Below are 16,621 nucleotides of genomic sequence, written 5' to 3'. Positions count from 1 at the left end.
GATGCAGAATAATCCACCTTTAAGAGATTCAATCTGTAGTTGTTGATACTTTACAACTTCTGTCATTTTACAGGACTGAGGAGTATCATTGCCAAGAAATTTTCTGTTTCTCTTTTGCATCTTCATCTTTTCCTCAGCATGAGGATTGGTCTTTCCTCTTTTATTCTACTTGGAGAGTTGTTTTTCACTCTGCTGTTCTCTCTCCCACTTCCATTTTCATGAAGCCCGTTTTTTTCCAGAACCATGCACCTTTTTGTCCTAGCATGGGAAGAGAAAATATTATAGGTTGCTCATTTCTATTCTCTCTAATTTCTTTTAAGTGGTAGAGACGTTGATCAAGGTCTTGCAAGTTAGAAGCACTTTTTGCGGAGATGGATTGACTGTATCATCTGTGAACTATCATGGATGTGATACAATTCCCACAAAAATCAAAGGGAGTCCTTCCTTTGATTATAAAGAAAAGGGCTCCTGCCCATCGTCGCCAACAGTGGCACAGTAACGATGCTGGAAAGGTGTCAAGCAAGTCCTCTTTCATGCCAAATCCAGGCAGTGGAGATTCTGATAAATTCCTGTGTAACCTTTGGTCCACGCTACAACACAGAGGCCCTTTCATGGTCCTCAGCTTGTGCTTCCCAGGGAAGCATTTCGGTTTTCCTCCTCTCTTTGCTCACTGCCTCCACCTCGTGGAACTGACTCACCTGCCATGCATTACAATTTTCCAAAGAATTGATAAGATTGATCAGGTGAGATAGATAGGTTCAACTTGGCTAGCTGGATGTAGAATGGATTATCAAAAAATCAGTCAAGCAGATTTAGAATTTCTGAAAAAAAGGGGAAAAATGGGCAGCTGGAGAAAAACGTACTAAAGTGCGCATGGAGGAAGAAAGTTATTCTAGATGAAGGCTGGGAAACTGCAATGAAACGGGCATCTTCCAACCTAGTAGTCACTGGCTGTGTTTCACAGAGCATCTCTTCTCACTCCTCCTTCCTCCATAAAGTGTCTTTGTTTCCTATTTAAAGCCTGTGGTTTTCATAGCATAACTACTCATATTTATGTTAGCATCATTGTGTGTTAGGTGCTTTCCAAATACACTAGACCAGAAGCTGTTCTGACGAACTACTGTCTGACATGTCCAGACAAACAGGACACTAAAAGAAGATATTGCTGGTATGCGTGTATGCTCAAGATACTGATATGTAACATTTACATTGCAGTAATAAACTACCAAATTTGGGCCTCATTTTGATAGTTTATGTTGTACCTTGTGCAATACAGGATTGCCCCTGTATATTATGACTTTATTAGGGGAGGATTCATATGCACATGCAGAGTAGAGAAGCACAACAATTTAAGGCTAATTTGACTTAAGTGTTTTCAGTGATGTGATTGCTGCTGCAAGCTAGCATAAGCTTTAACAGGTTCTCGTTCTTGAACAAGTTTAAGCGAATATAACCCCCTTTTTGGCTAGAGTTTGCATTTTTCTTCTGCTCAGAGTGGTCACACACTGAACTTGATTGTAACCTGACGAAAATTAAGTGCCTATACATAATTATTGTGAAAGATGTGGTACGTGATCAGAGCACATGTACTGAGTGTCTGCGGTCTAAGTGGAGCGGTCACCACCTTCTTTAAAAACGTGGTTACAGAAAGAAAAGAAATATGAGGTGGAGGTGGAGACCCTCTGCTCTCCCATTGCAACAGCTTAGTGGTCAAAGTGGGATGTGGGGGACCCACTGGGTAGCAGGAAGGTTGGCTGGCTGAGAAAATGCAACAAGTTGGTCAGCAAGAAGACTAAATATCACAAATAGGTAGGGCACTCTCTATCCCCGTTGAAGCTATTCAGGTACGTGGAAGGGAATGAAAGATTTCTTGGACAAGAGAAAAAAATGAGCGTGAGTCTGTGTCAAGATGATAAGGGCATTCGTCTATAAGGAGAAAAAGTTGAGTGCTAATCTGTGCTTAAATAATGTTTTAGTGTAAACCAAGCAAAATTGGTAGAGCACAGCCAGAAATTCTCCTCCCAGATGAACAGTCTTACTGATGTTACATTTTTTTTCTCTCTTTGTGGCTTAGTAGATCTCTCAGTCTCTTCTTCAGTCTTAATATTATTTCATGACCTGCCTACAGGATGATGATTAGTTTTCTTTTTAAGAAAGTAGAGTTGTATCCCTCTGCTTTGATTGAGAAAGTCTGTCTGAGTATTTCACATTCTGGATAAGTAGTCTATACTTTGGACTATTGTATACAAGTTAGTGACTGCTTCTTTTTCTGTAGTAGCTGTGTTAGAGGTGAGAACTGTAGCTGCCTAATAGTTAGGCGACTAGGGTCTCTATATAACCACTGTAGCCACAAACACATCCCAAAAGTGATTTATGTCATCTTAACATAGATGACTTAAAAGAGAAGGGGATGAATAGATCTTGGAGGATGTCTCTTGCTCTCCAGAGAAACATCGTAAATGACTTAAGTTTGACTGAATACTTATTCTGGAAAATTTGGGCCAGTTTAAATTGATGTTCCCCCCCTAAAACTTTTTTAAAAAAATCAACGCCTGTAAATGAAAACTTTTGTGAAATGACTAGAATATGTTGTAATGAAACGTTTACTATTTAAAGATTGACTTCTTCATAACTTCAAAATATATTTTACTTGCTTTTTGCCTGCACAGTTAAGTCTAGAAGTGAGCTATTCAGCTTCCAAAAAATAACAGTGTAAATTTGAAACATCATCACAGTCTTTCAGAACTGATGGGAAATGGTGCCACATCTAATACATTATTTATCAAGCTACGATTGCAGGAATAACAAATATCTTAATTAGTGGAATTAATCAATTATGCCTTCATACATTAGTTGCCTGTAGTCCTCTATAAGAAAAAAAAGTTTCTTCTGTTATTCTACCTTTTAAAAATGTGCTTATCATGCTCTCCTTCTTTCAAGCATTTAGAACAAAGTCCTGATAATTTAATTACATGCCTCATTCAAATGCAGGATCATATGAACCTGTAATGGCTCAAATCATCTGTTTACTAATAATTCAACCAGTAGTGCTTTTTTTTGAAGGGAGAGGGGAAGGGAGAACCTTATCTGCAATTTCACTTTGGTACAGTATTATAATTATAAAAGAATAACAATATAGTTCTGCCATTTAGTTCAATGTTTTTGGGTGCATTTAAGCTATTGAATTAATCTCACTTTTAAACAATAGAATATAATACTTTAATAGCTTGCCTTTGCACTGGCTTTGTGGGATGCTGAAATTAGTATTATAATGCACTGTGTATAGTTTCTGCTGAATCTGATTGCTTTAGCAGCAGTCAGTTTGATAGTATCAGGTTCCAGCTTGCATTGCTGGGTCAACATGGACCCAGGCCATTAAAGGAGAAAGGTTCAGGGAAAGTTCATTTCTATTGTTTTACCATGGTTACAAAACAGAAAAAAAAAAGGAGAAATCCTGCATTTGTAACATATTGCTTCCTTGGGCCCTGAAGGTAGTATGATCTTTTTTTCCTCTTAAATTGAACACAGAAATATAAACCTCATGATTATCTGTAATGTAAACAAAAGAATATTTTCTGATCACTTTTAAAGTAAAACACAGATGTTCTGCATTGACTGCTGATGTCATTAAACAAAACGTTTGTATTCATTTAATTTGATCTCCCAAACTGTTAGCGTTTAAATTTGTTACTAGGTCAATAGAAAAATTAAAACTTCATACCGGCTGTTACAATACTGACTTTTGTTGACATAATTTTCACTTTAATTAACTCACAGTAAGCCTGTTGAAATAAGCATGTTTGCTTTTTCTTTAAAATATAACCTGTCCATTGAAGCATTTTCTTTTTATTGTGGTTATAAAATAAAGAAACATTTTCATGAAAAAGTGTGATCTTAAATGTCATCATATGTGTTTAACATTTACGGCAAGGTTGTAAACCACTTGTGAGGTACCATTATGAAAGGGTTTAAATCTTAAGATAAACGTGCTCATTACATATATAAGAAAAAAGAGAGAAAGGATAAATGCCTTTTCACAGCATTAGTATGTTAAATGTGAACTGTTGAAGAAAGCTAATTCTACAGCAATGAGTACTTCATTCAAAGAGGTAAATCATGTAATGAGTGTAATATAGAAAAAAATTTGCTGTCTGTACCAATATGAAGAAATTCTGTAAAGCAAAAGGTTGCACAAACATTCTCTTAATTGAAAGATTTGCATGAAAATTGACTGAACTCTGAAGGTTGTGACACAGCATAATCTTCAACAATATGTTTTTATTTATGAAGGCCTTTATATATAATTGCCATAGGCCACTTCTTAGATAAGTGAAGCTATTTGTAGATCTGACTGTTACACAAGTCAAAGAGATAATGGCATTCAAGACAATGTTAGTTATGGAAACTAGCTTACAGGGGTGAGTGTATATTTGTTATTTTCCAGAGTTGCTTGCCTCTATTATTATTAAATGTGATCTCATTAAGAAAAGCAAATTTCACATATGCTAAGCCAGGCCAGGATGAATGTGTATTTTAATTTAAGATCTTTGGGGAACATGCAGATAATATTGTTGACTTAGTATGTGTCATTAATCTTCCAAGACGGTGGTGCAAGGCACGTGCTCTTAGGGGCCGTCTACCCAAAGAGGTTTGCAAAAGAGGTCTCTGGTTACGCGAAAGAGTCATCTCACTATACCATTGCTATTGAATGAATACACACACATATGTGTATATGTGTTTGCATATGTAGATATCCTAATGATCAACCTTATAGATCATGGTTCTGTCATGATGGGGAGACTGGAGATACTCATCTTTCACCATTTAGTACTTGGTGAAAGAGTCACAGAAGCTAGAGTTGACCTGTTTACATACTACGTGTTTCTCTAGCTCACGAGTGGTGCATAGTCTCACAACCCAGTGGGAGAGAAGATGGCAATCACTACTTACTAAAGATGATGAAGTCTAGCTTGATTCCTCCTTTGCTTTAAGGCATTTTGGGACCACAACACCTATTGCCTTGAGAATATCAGCCTAGAGACTCCCGTGTGTGGAGAGTGTGCTACATTGTATGGTCTGTATACACATGCATAAATGTGTATATACATGCATATACACACATATCTATCTCACATAAAGAGTTACTGTGTGAGAGAGAAAGCTTTTGTGAGGACTAAATCTCCTGTGCCCAGGAGTCCAAGGCATGTCTTGTCATTATTTTTTCTTAAGCCATTGAATAAATGGTAAATTGGAACAGATGACTGCTTTACTGTTCTGCTTGCCTGACTCCTTTTGTGTATCTGAGCCTCTATACTTGGAAGATACTGCTTAAAAACTGTAAAACTTTTATCCCTTTTAAAAGACAGTATAATGAAAAAGCATCATTACAAACATATTATACTTTGCCACTTTATTCGGTTCTATTAAAACAGGTTGTATCTGATATCCAAGTCAAGAAAGTCTTGAAGACATCACTGACCTTCAGCCAAGAACATAACCAAGCAGGTATCTGGACAGGATAATGTCTAATTTGATTCCTGTTCTGTAGAAGAGATAGTCTTCTGTTGATTTTTTTTTTCCCTAAGAACTTGATCCATTACCACAGAAACCTCCCCAGTTCTGCCAGAAGTACCGATTCACAGCATAGAAAGCATATTGTTTAGTCAAGTAGGTGTTTCTTTGGTATCATCTTTAGTACTGGAGTGAAGCTTGAAACTGCAAGAGCTAGTATGGAGTCTCAAGCAAACAGATAACATCCTGGGGAAAACATTAGCATTGGTGAAAACGTCCCTCTTAGTTTAACCCATGCCACTTTGATCAGTGTTTACAACATCTAACATTCAGAGATCATCAGCCAAAACAAAATCAGGAGAAAAAGCTTTTGGATTAGTTTATTTGGTGATTTTGGATGATTTTTCATTTCTAAAAGCCCTTAACTTGCCTGTGGTGTAACGTTTTCAGAGCTTTTTCTGCATGTGAACAGGACAGAGTGATAGAAAAGTAAATTTTTATTGGTAAGAAAACAGAACAGAAACTAAGGTACTCAGTTTTTGAAGCTAAGGCTTTCAGAAAAGTAGAAAATATGAAGAGTCAAAATATAATTGTAAATTGGCACCTGCTTTAACTCTTGCCTAACTTGACTCTGGGCATGGAAAGAAAACGTGTTTGTAATTATTATGATTAATTTGTATTTCATTATCATCTTAATGCTCAGTCAGGATTTGAGCTTGTTGTGCTACGAGCTATATGGACAGAGCCAAAACATAGTTCCGTGTACATGTTATATATGGAGATGTTCCAGGCACGGAGCATGTGAATCAAACATCATATGGATGTATACTGGCCAGCTGTAGTATACCCCAGGAGAGTGTGCTGCAAGTCTATGGTGCCATTTTGACCACCTTAGAAGTCATGTTCCTATAAGAAATTCTCTTACATGACATTTTGTCGTACGTGTCCCATGCTGCTGAAGATGTGAAGTTCATAAAAGGAAGGATGAATTGAATTGAAGGTGTCTCAACCAGAATTCATAACGAGAATGCATTTACAACCATTAAAATTACACGACGAATTTGGTCTTTTATTTTGGGGTTCTTTATTTTGACTAATGTGAGATGTTTTTGAGAAACACATAGATCTTTTCAGACCTAGTGCAGCAGTAGTTTAAATTAATTTTAAAGTCTGATATCTTTCTCTCATAACGTGCTTTGGAGATGGGAGGTAAATGGACTAAAGCAAGTGTAAGTTTTCCAGTCACAGAGTAAATACAGAACAGATCCATGATTAGGCATGTTAAATTACATATTAAAATAAACTTCTCAGTAATTGATTTCTGTCTTTCTGTAAAATAGATACTTTGATATCTTCCTGTGTAACTGTATTGTATGAAGCTTCACCCAAATGGAATTACCAGAATTACACAGAAATATAAATAATGATAAAATCTTACCAGAAATAGATACATTTGTCAGCTCTGTTATCTAAAACCATACTACTTGTACTACTTAACAGAAATGACTGATTAACTTTTCAGTGTTTCCCTAGGATAACACATTAGTACCAGATTGTTATTTCTGATCGGGCAAACTTTACTTAAGATACTTATGTAAGGGACAACTTTGAGCACTGGCTGTATTTCAGACCTGCAAATAACATATCTACAAACACCAATAAAAGGGTTATGGTGTTATATTTTACAATATCCCCAGATTTGATCCTCTGTAGCTTGATAGCAATGCGTGAATGACTTTTAAGTTGTTGAAAGGGTAACAAATAAAAGTATCTTTGGTTGAATCATTTCTGTATTTCCACTTGAACCTATGGTACTGTCTATTTTTTTTTTTTAATTTAGTTTTTTTAGGACTTAGGAGTCTTGGATGGGTATTCTGTATTGTCCAAATTACTATAGTACTACTGCTCAGGAGGGAAAACTGTGCTACTGTTCATACGGTTATAGATGCTGCTCTGCAAAGAAAATAGGAGGTTGAATTTGGGTGATTGTTTCTGTTCCTTGCCTTGCAGAAGGAAAATAAAATGCAAAATTATTTTAGGGTATTCCACAGTAGAACATAAAGGCCAAGCAAGGCTACATCTAGACTTACAAGGTTGCAACTCTGTACACACCTGGGATCTCGATTTCACAAACAGGAGATTTTGGGGGACTGGATACACAGATCAGGGATTTTTCCTGGAATATATCATAATTTATTTTTTCCCTGTGAGTTCATATTTTACTGTGTTTTGGGGTACAAACCCAGAGTACTAGAGTAACTAGAGTACAAACAAGGATTTACTAATTAAAGCGTACCTACACGGGTAACCAGCCCACTTGTATCTCTTGGTCCATATGGAGTTTAAGTGATGAGCGTTGCGCTGGGTGTTGCGCAGAGCCATTGCTGTACTAATGGCTGGTTTCTGTCCCAAACAATTTGAAGTCTGAACAACAGACGTGAAACTACTGATGTGCATACTCATTAACTTTTAGTTTAGGACCTGCTTACTGATACCAGATAGAAGAGCACTCAGTCAGAGAGCAGACTCGTTTCACCAGTGTTACTTGTACAGTGCTGCCCAACGTAAGTATCTCACTCTGACCCTAGATACCGTCTGTTGAAAGAAACCTGTCATTTTAATGCTCAGTACTCATCTAGTAGATTCATTCGTAGATTTGTATTTATACATATATGCAAATGCAAACCACCTTATTTAAAGGTTTAAATTCTTGACTTTAATGGCTACTGCGGTGTTACCATCAATCTGTGCTACATCAGCTGTGCAGTTATAGCTATACAGACTAACGGAGAGTCTTTTCAGTATTTCATATCACTACTGTTACTCTCAAATGTACAATAAAAGTCACTTTTAAGCTTTTATTTAGGTGGTTCCAGCAATTCTTTGGAAGTGTACAGTTAATGAGTGTGGGTTTTCAGAATTAAAAATAAGGTGAATAAAGGGCAGTGAACATTAACCACAGTCTCTGGCAGAAGCTAGAATAAAATTTTTCATTTTGAGTATAAATAGTTTTTTAAAGGGCAAAGGGTTTAAGATATAGGCAGCTTCATTAAAAAGGTGACAGTTCACTTGTTTCAGCATTTCATGCGAAGAATTGTGGCCAATTAAGTGATGAATGCATTCAGATATTACAGTGGATACACTTATATGATAGAACTCCATTATCAACTGTTATGAATAAGAATAGCATATTAATTAACAAACTGCCAGGAGAACCAGAGTATTTTCACAAAATACTTACATTGAATAGTACAATATTTTTTTCTTACTTGAGCTTAAATCAGCATTGAAATGTTTATGTATCTGTAATTTAATACAGGCGGTAAGGAACACCAGCTCTGTGACCCCTTGAGCAATGGTGGGCTTGTTTATTATGTAGGTATTTTTTCTTATTGTGTTTCTGTTCCTTTTTTTTATGGAGCTCAAAATGGCAGCTGCTGCCCAGTATGTCCTACTGGAAAACAAATCAAATATTATTTTTCTAAACAAGTTAAACAAAAATTTCTTAAACAAAGTTATTCACTTATATTATGTATGTATGGTTATATATTTGTTCAAAAGAGGAGTGTGCTATTATATGGCCTAATTCTGCTTTGAGTCTAATTGGTTATTTGTACATGCAATTATCTGATTTATGTTCACAAATTTGTAATTACATGTGCAAGTTATATGCAGAGATGAATGCAGATGGTTAGAAAACAAGCCTTGAAGCAGGACTGTTCATTCCAACTAAGGTTCATACATTTAAATCATTGTTTCAGGCCATCTGCAGACTCTAACAGACATAACCACATCAGTTACACTTGCTTCGCATTAGGAATCATCTCAGCAACTTGAAGTAGAAACTTTTTTAAAAAAATGAAAGCTTAAAATTCTTCTAGATTGTGTCATTTATGGATCAAACCTGTCTTTCTGGCCTATTAGCTCCATGCTTGACATTTTTATAATATACATAGTACATGTTGTTTTGAAGGGATGTTTTTAGAATTAAAAGCCTAAGAAAAGATGAAAACAGTTGAGGAAAAAATAGGCTTTGCATCTGTTATAGTTTGGGGTTTCATGTGGGTGAACAACACTGTTAGAAAGAATCATTCAGCTTGCATATTTAAATTATGGGTGCGGTTTATGCTGTAAGGTTGAGTGAAATGGGAAAGGCCTCTGTTATAACTTGACAGAAAGAGCATTTGTGGGAAGCATGCACTGTAGATCACTGCTTTTTGTACATTCTTTTTGTAGTTGCAAGAATTATTCTGAAAAGGCAGCAGTGTAAATAGAGGAAATAATAAATATGATTTGGCAAGGTTTTCTTATTGCTATTGCCAATATTCCTAAATAACTTTCTTCAGGATCTCCAGTGCTGTGATTTCTGTACCACTATTGGATATTCTGAGTACTCTTTCTGAAGCAATGTTTATATCAAGTAAAAATATATCAATATGGTTTGCATTTATGCATGAGTTCTGTTTAATAATTGCAATTCATTGTTCATTCAGACTTATTTTCCACTCTAGTTTGTATGGTTGTCATCGTCAGAGGCTTGTGTTTCACAGTTATTACATAATCATGAGAGCCAACATACTTAAATGTTTTAAGAACTTTCAGGCAGATCTAGTGTTTCAGCTAATTAGATGAAGCAGTGAACTTTTTGGCTTAATTTACTTCTGACATCATAATTATGCCACCCAACTGAATTAGATTAATTTTTTATCTGTTTTTCACTTTCCAATAGATGACTTACAGATCTCAATTTCATTAAGAGAACAGTCACATTTCAGTAATATTTTAAACTTATGTACAATCACAGCTGTATTCAAATCTGGTACTGTAATTTACTGCAGTAGCGCTCAGATTTCTAACTGGTTTTATTTCTTTTCTTGCCCTTTGGGTCATTCATGTATTCAAGTAGTATGGTCAGTCAAGCAGAATCTTATCTTAGATTCTTTCATTGTGTTTGTAGTGGGACTTCGAGCATCAAATAAGAGCTGACAGGTGTTGCTGTAATATATATTCTGTATATTCTTGCAGTCTTGTACCTTGTATCTTGTACTTTTGTGTCAAGAATATTCCTGATCTTGCTGAAAAGCAGAGTGATTTGGGCTGAGAGAGATGGAAATGGCATGGTGCTTGCGTGACTGGTGTGTTAGGAAACAAAATAATTCAACAAGGTCTTCTCTAACCCCCCAGAAACTTAGTATCCTAGTAGTAACCAATGCTCATGTATTACTGCGATAAATGGCTTTGGGATGGGCTATGGAGTGCAATATATTTTCTGCCATTTAGCTTAATTATTTGGACAACTGATAAACTGGTACTGCATTTCTGACCAAATACCCATTTTTGGCCATTTTGGTTTAAAAATATCAGTAAAGTGTTCTGTTACTGAAATGCGGTAACATTTTGTCAATATGCTTTCTCCACTACTCACTGCTATAATACAATCTAATTCTTCTGAAGATCATTCATATACTTCTTTGTGAAGATTTTTAAACAGATCTTTGTATTTATTTTTATCAGCATTGTTTGCTGTCTCAGTAACTCCTTCTAATATATCATGCGTTCAGCACTAATTATTGTGTGAGAACATTTGCTGTTTAACTGTGAGAAGAAAAATAAATTTAAGGTAATTGCACTGAGAGTTTTATTGTTTTATACGACTGCTGCAAGTAAAAAGGACATGGTGTGATTTCTAATGTTTGTTTTACTAACTGCCAAAATAGATATATGCCCAGTCTTAGAATTTCATTCTTTTGCTTTGTTCTTGAGTGGGAGTAGAAGGAGAAAACATAAAATAGTGAAGTATAAGGTTTAGATCGATATATGTTGTCATTTTTTTGCCTTTAAAATGCTAGTTCAGTGCATTAGAAATATTTATGAAGGTTACCTTGGCAAGCAAGTGTTTTCCAACCAAAGGAATTAAATTACATAAAAGGTTTAGTCAGTCTTCCTAGACCTTATTTTTCAGAATTGACACGCCCTTGGCTCAAGTCTTATTAGTGTGAAGGCTGCACGTATGATGCTGAGAGCAGCATGGAAGCTATCCCAAAACCAGAAGTACCACGTATATACCATGGGGAAAGAGTTGGCTACAGGTTGTCACAGGCCATCCCCGTCTTTGCCTTAAGTCAGCCAGTAGCCTCAGGCTGTGACATCCTCAGCCCTTTTGCAGTGGCCGTCGTATGGCGAGCACATAATAACCACCTTCACTGGCTGTTCACCTAAATTTCATTCAGCCAGCTCCTTTGAGGTCAAAAATTCTGTGTCAGGCTTTGAAGCACTGAGGGGAGGTAGAACAGCTGAGAAATAAAGCCTAGATTTTCAATACGTACCTAAATGAGATGCATAAATGCTGATGTAGCTAAAATGGATATTGATATTCAAAGCAGTTCTAAGAACATAAAAAATACATTAAATAAATACACCAAATGCTTGTTACAGATTTGCTGGCTATCACCTCTAGAGTGTAACTCTCCCCGCCACCCCCCACTATTACTGATTATAAAACTGCCTGGCCAATGGCAGCTTCACTGCATCATGTTTGCTCAGTTTCAAATGAGGACAGTATTTCTGTGCACTAAACTTGCTCACAGACAAGGTTAAAAATAAAACTGTAAATGTAGAAAACCGGCCCTGAAAATAATTAGTTTTGGCTAGAAAGGCAGTTTGCCTTCTTACAGCTGGTCAGAGTTGCTGTTTTCTTTAAGGATACTTCATGTATTGAATAAAAATAATTTTAAAGAGTGACTTTGTTCGTCTAGAGTTAATTTTGCACAATTACTCCTCAAAGTCAGGGCATTGGAAGGATAAATAGCAGCATTATCTCAGCTGTGTTGCATACTCTTTCCATTTTATAGTATTATAGCTGTGCAATCAGTCATCTATAAAATGCTAGTAACGTACTCTGAGAGGTATATACTACTCATGAAGTGTTTGGGCTGTTTTGGAACCAGTATCTTCCTTGGTGCTCAGATCTCTAACAGAAATCAGTGGGAGGTCTACATGTCTAAGGCTTTCAAGGATGAGACCCTTACATTTTAAAGCCATGGCTGCCTTCTGGCAGATAGTGAAAGGAGCTGAATGAAAAGTCCCGTTACTTTTAAAGCCTGCAGATAAACCCGTACCTATTCTCCCTTCACCTCTTTCCACATGATTGTGCAGGACCAGATCTTCAGCTGATTCTGTCTGCTTTTAATTGTTTTGCACTATCAAAGTAATTTCTAGGAGCAAGCTCATACTTTCATAATACAATTGGAGGTGTATAAAACTTTAAAAGTATAATCAAAGCACAACATTTTAGCTGATAATAACCACTGATTCTTCCATTTTTTATTCTTTAATTCGGCCATCTGTTGTCTAGATTCGGTAACACGGGAAGGATGTAAGACTAATATATGTTGGTTGAAAGACCAAAAAAGAACTACTTCAGAGGACTCGCTGTATTTTAGGACAATATACTCTTACTCGCTTCTCATGTTTTTTACCTTTCGTGCCAGCCAGTGCAGAAGACGTAGATACCCTTTCCTTCAAAGAAAATGCTAGAGCCATAGTATTCCTTGAAGTATTTGTGAAAGTTGAAGGGATGAAATATAAATCTGACCGAAAACCTGATAGATTTATTTTCAGTGGTTCTGGAAAGTGTTCTGAATATCTAATTAGCTGATGCTAATGAAGAAAACATTTCCCACCCTTTTTGAGAGTTTAAAGATTCACCAGTCTGCACCTTTAGTTCCTCTGTCACTTAATGGTGTATTGTAATTGTAAATCGTGATGATTGTCTACAAACATAAAGCTCAGTTGTCTGTGGGAATGTCTTCTAAGTCCTGAAAAAAATCTGCACATTTTGATACAAAGCTTACACAAGCCTATATAAGGCAGATGAGTTTTGAGGGACCTAAACATATTTAGGTACTTCACTTTAAAAACTGAATACTAAGTTAGTGATATGTGGTCCTAGAAAGCTTTCATTTTCTTCTTCAATATATGTTAAGGTTATCTCACACATGAAAACTTAAGTTTTAGAGAGGAAAAAGTCTAACTTATTTATATTTCTAAAAGCAGAAAGAGTGACAATGTTTCTATTACGTCTCCTTTTTAATGGGTAAACAAGGAACTGGTAACTTCCCTTTGACTTCTCAGCTCTTTAAAACAGTTAATCATTGTGGCTTCCTTGAGTCTTTGTTGAAATTGTCTGATTTCTGCTCTCTCTAATTTAATCATCAAAGAATGAAACAGTAGAGAGGAAGACCAGCTATGACTTCCAGATGTAGATCTGTTTCTTCTAGCATCTTCTTGTGGAGTCCCAAAAGACTCCTTGACTTCTCTGTACTATGACCCTAGGTATTCACAAGACCGATGTTGGCTTTTTTTGGGTTTTGGCACTTCAGCCTGTTTATCTTGGCTCTAAAAAATCCAAACTGTAGTCATCTTCAAAATCAAAATGGGTCAGCTTTGAGTAGTTTACCCACTGAGATAATTAGCATTACCTTAAGAAGTCAAATGTGTCTTCAGAAGAACCGGTATTGTTCTTCCAATGATTTTATTCAGATAAAAGACAAAATCTCGTAATATCTTTTATATCTCTATAAAAGCTTATACATAAAATCTAAATTTGAGTAAAAAGAGTATTACCAACAGTTTTTAAATGATGATTTTTGTATCTCAGTGACATCAACTAGAAGACTAGCTTACATTGCTCTGATGTTTAAATATCTTTTGCATAACAAATCAACTCAAACCTATTTAAACTATATTTTATTTTCATACCGAAGACAAATCTACTGATTTTGGTACAAAATAGGACTGCAAGTACTTTGAAGCAGGCTTCCTATCTTGGAATGAAAGTGAACTTGTCCTCATATAAAAATAAGTAGGTCTTTACTATACACAAGGCTAGGAAAAATAACAACAAAATGATTCATTAAGCTATTTTTATCATTCTGTTCATGATAGTTAAACTCATTTGCTATGCCTTTAATGTTTTTTTAAGAGTTTATCATATAGCTATAAAAATGATAATGAACTGCAAAACAACATGCAAGTTTTCAAATAGAATCAAAGTTTTTTTTTAAAGTAATTTTTACATATCATTTTATCCACAACTTTGGTAAGATTCATACAAAATTCTTGCAATTCTTATAGTTTGAAAACAGATCTTGTAAAGTGGTAGTATTTCAGGTTAGGAATTTGATTAATGAAACAAGTACATAATATAAATAACAAATTAAGACAATTATTGTTACTTAATCAGATTTTGGGGACAATCAGTGTGCTCTTATTTTAACCAATCAGAGGTTTACTCTTTTTAATTGTGTATTGCATAGTCTGCTGTGACTCTAAATCAGCTCTTCCAGACCTTAAGAAATAATTCTTGCATTTGGTTTTCTGCCTTGTCATATGGAACAAACATTTCTTAAATAAAGGCCTTTTTATAGTAAACTGGAGTTTGTGCTTTGTCACTTAAAAATTGTATCAGGATAAAAGAGGCGTACTACTCAGAAATTTAATTTAACTATTGTTAGTTGGATTGCAATTGGAAGTTTAGGACTTCATGAAAACACTTATTTGGGAAAGTTTGGTATAAATCATGTGGTAGAGTTGGGTTACTGAGCTCATTTATGACTTTGAGTGTGACAGCCCTTTTGTACAGAGTAGCACAATCAACTTGATTGTAGAAGGCAACCAAAGGAGGAGTTTTGCCTTGGATATTTCAACATCACTCACCTATAATTTACTGCTGACCTTTGTTTACAGATTTGGTCCATGGGTTTCTTCTTTTAGGCTTTGAAGAGGGGTGGTTTTATTCCTCAAAATCAAAGACAAAAGCATTCAGACTTCACCATGGCTATATTTGGTAGTAAGCATTCATTCATCAAAGAGAATCTTTGCAGGAGTGAACGTGTTTTTTAAAGGCTTGGAAGTCATTGGTAGGTTGTGCATTAAGCGATGGCACCCTGCTTGTGTTTTTTATGCTGTTGTCAGACCCTTCCATACTCATATCACAGTGGTGACTTGAGAACAGGGCATCATCATAGGTATTTAAATTAAGCCATTAAAGTTTTCTTATATAGTGGCATCTTTTTGGTGGGTGAATATATTAGAAACACTCCATTTAAATCAGATAATTTTTGTCTATAATGTTTTTATCAGTTTTATGTGTGTTCATGGTATGTTTATTTTTATTGTAAATCACAAAGGAAATGTCACAGAAAGACGGAAGACAATTTGGTTCTGTGAGCTGGAATAAGAAAATATTCTTTTTCTACAACTGTTTTTCTTGTAGTTGTGAACTTACGGTGATTTTGTTTGTATTAAAGAAAATCAAAAATCCCAAACCAATCAAAGAAATTATCAAGCTTATAATTTTAATAATGACCTCAGCTCAGGACATTAAGTTGGAAATTAATGATCAGTTAAGGTTAATGACTCAATGCCTTGAGTCATTAAGCTCCAAGAAAATGCCCTGTACTTTGATTGTTTTTGGTTTATTAAAGGTAGGTTGTAGAAGTTGAAAAAAAAAAGGGTATTTCCAAACACAGGGGGAACGAATGTGAACAGAAAACAGAGGTATTTTATTATCTGTCTCCTGCAGTCCCAGCATAGCTAAAAATGCCATTATCCTTGATGAGAGTTTTGTTAGTGTGAGGACCTAAGGAGCAAAACCTTTCTTAGCCACCCTTCTTTTCTTTCTTGTTTTGAAACAAATGAAGAACCTCAAATGTTTGGCAAAGCAGAGGTTAACACTGCAGTGTTAGAACTGCACATCACCTTTTTCTGTGAAGTTATTCCACAATGTCCCCTAAATAAGCAGTTATAGGATATTGCGATAGTACTGTGCTATGATCTGTACATAAGTATACAAGCCTTTGGATATGCATTGTATGTAGCAGGTACATATTTGCATGTAAGTGGGTAATAAGTATTTTCATTGTAATCCGTATCTAATTTGTATGCTACTTACACAGTCCAGGAGATGGAAAGTTGTGTATGTGAGCATTTAACAGACAAGGAGTGCTTAAACCTGAAGCCCTTTATTTTTCCATACTGGACAGATGTAAGCTGCTATGATGGCAGTTGCTCAACAATATCTTACAAATAATTCTGAGTCCTTTCTGAC

The 16,621-nt window shown here is 35.7% G+C and overlaps 1 protein-coding gene across 4 annotated transcripts in view; it reads left to right on the top strand.

Annotated features, from left to right (window-relative positions):
* The window catches only part of DACH1 (dachshund family transcription factor 1), a 366,962-nt gene that overhangs the window by 137,590 nt on the left and 212,751 nt on the right, over positions 1-16,621 (top strand). The window lies entirely within an intron of this gene.

This window comes from Mycteria americana, chromosome 1 (genome assembly GCF_035582795.1).
Source record: "Mycteria americana isolate JAX WOST 10 ecotype Jacksonville Zoo and Gardens chromosome 1, USCA_MyAme_1.0, whole genome shotgun sequence".
In the NCBI taxonomy this organism is placed as follows: Eukaryota; Metazoa; Chordata; class Aves; order Ciconiiformes; family Ciconiidae; genus Mycteria; species Mycteria americana.
This window is presented reverse-complemented; position numbering and strand designations above follow the sequence as displayed.